Consider the following 2709-nt stretch of genomic DNA (forward strand, 5'->3'; position numbering starts at 1 on the left):
ACATGTTTACACACAAACACACACACAAATGCTTGAACAGACACAGATGCACACACAAACACAGACACACAATCACTCACTCACTCACTCACTCACTCACTCACTCTAAAGCCTAGTCTTGACACACACACACACACACATGCACTTACACGCACACACACACACACACACACACACTAAAGCGTACTCTTAAGACACACACACACACACACACACACACACACACACACTCACTAAAGCGTACTCTTGACACACACACACACACACACACACACACACACACACAAACTCACTAAAGCCTACTGTTGACACACACACACACACACACACACAAACCGTACTCTTGACACACACACACACACACACACACACACACACACACACACACACACACACACACACACACACACACTAAAGCGTACTCTTGACACACACACACACACACACACACACACACACACACACACACACACACACACACACACACACACACACACACACACACAGCATGTGTGTGTGTGTAGAAGATGATTTCATACATTCCCCCCCCCCCTTATGGGATGTTAAAGCGGCCTTTAAACGGAGCCGGAAACTAAAAGGCACTCTCTTTAAATGTCTTACACACACACAATCATAAACACATGCTCTAACGTACATGCATGCACGCACACACAAAGAAGCACACACATTTGTTGGAATATTTACACTGCAGTTTCTCTGACTGGACTTTGAAAGGATAACATCGTTATGGCATAATCAATGCTGAATGTGTACAATGTCAATGTGTCTATGAGCTCAGATAATATTCATAATGCAGATCCTAATCCCCTTTTTAAAGTGTACGAATATTAAGGTGGCACCAAAGCAAAACATCTACCCACCCGACCTTTGACCCAAATGTCCACCATCATCCTCCTTAATCAAGTAAAATAAGAATCTTTATATATATATATATATATATATATATACCAACTAAGAGATGTCCACTTCTTACTTTTATTTTATTTTTATTGTATTTTATTTATTTATTTATCTATTTATTTATTCATAATCTTATCTTATCTTCTATGCTTGTAGGGTTAGCTTGTAGGGTATTTATATTTATATTTATATTGTATGGAGCACCTGGAACAACAATTTCCCCCCGGGGATCAATAAAGTATTTCTGATTCTGATTCTGAATCTGATATGTATATATACATATATATATGCATATCAGATATATATATATATATATATATATATATATATATATATATATATATAACTGTATATATATATATATAGAGACCCGGGTCGAGCCCTGGGTCTCGACCCGCTCACCTGTTCCTGGATTAGTGACTTCCTCACAAATCGACCCCAGAAGGTGAAACTCGGTCCCCACTTCTCCTCCACCCGCACCCTCAGCACAGGCTCTCCACAGGGGTGTGTGCTGAGCCCACTCCTCTACTCTCTGTACACCTTCGACTGCAGTCCCACCCACCCCAGCAACACCATAGTGAAGTTTGCGGACGACACAACGGTGGTGGGACTGATCTCAGAGGGAGACGAGTCTGCCTACAGGGATGAGATCCTGAAGTTAACATCGTGGTGTTCAGACAACAACCTGGCATTGAACATCACAAAAACTAAGGAGATCATCCTGGACTTCAGGAAAAGCAGAGCAGACCCGGCTTCCCTCTACATCAACGGTGACTGTGTAGAGAGAGTCCACACCTTCCGCTTCCTGGGCACCATGATCTCTGCTGGCCTCTCCTGGACTGCCAACACGGCGGCGGTCGTCAAGAAGGCTCAGCAGCGGCTTCACTTCCTCAGGGTGCTCAGGAGGAACAACGTGGGAGAGAAGCTGCTGGTGACCTTCTAGCGCTCCACCATCGAGAGTCTTCTGACGTTCTGTATCTCAGTGTGGTTTTCACAGTGCACTGAGGCAGAGCGGAAGAAACTCCAGGGAGTGGTAAACACCGCACAGAGGATCACTGGCTGCCCCCTCCCCTCCCTGAAGGACATATACATCTCCCGCTGCCTAAGCAGAGCGGAGAGAATCACAAAGGACAGCTCCCACCCTGGCTTTCACCTGTTCAACCTGATGCCCTCTGGCAGGCGCTATAGGTCCATCAGAACCAGGTCTTCACGGTTCAGAGACAGCTTCTTCCCTAAAGCTGTATCCACCCTGAACACACACATGCACTGACCCCCGACTGACTGACCCCCCCCTAACCTCCCACTGCTGTATTGTACTTTATTTTACTTTATTATTTATTTTACATTATTTACATTTCTATTTGGTATACTGTTGTTCTTGTTCTATTTATATATTTATTTATTTTCTCGAATGCACCAATTGGGAAAGCTTACTAAAAATGTTGTTGTACTTGACTCGTGCAATGACAATAAAAGGCTTTCTATTCTATTTCTATTCTATTCTATTCTATATGTCAGTGGAGTCGGCTTTCATTTTAAACACGAGCGCACACACACACACACATACGCACACACACACACACAACCACCACACACACCCACACACACACAAAAGTACATGGTTTAGTATTTTGCTGTCCTCTGCAGCGAGATCTCGTTCTCCTCTCTCCCAGCAATTCTGGCAGGGGAGGAGGGGGGGGGGGGGGGGGGCTCCAGTAATGAGTTGATCATCAGCAGTGGAGAGATGGTCTCTGGGTAGGTCTGCGCTCTCTCTCTCTCTCTCCCTCC

This window comes from Gadus chalcogrammus, chromosome 5, assembly GCF_026213295.1.
Source record: "Gadus chalcogrammus isolate NIFS_2021 chromosome 5, NIFS_Gcha_1.0, whole genome shotgun sequence".
NCBI lineage: Eukaryota > Metazoa > Chordata > Actinopteri > Gadiformes > Gadidae > Gadus > Gadus chalcogrammus.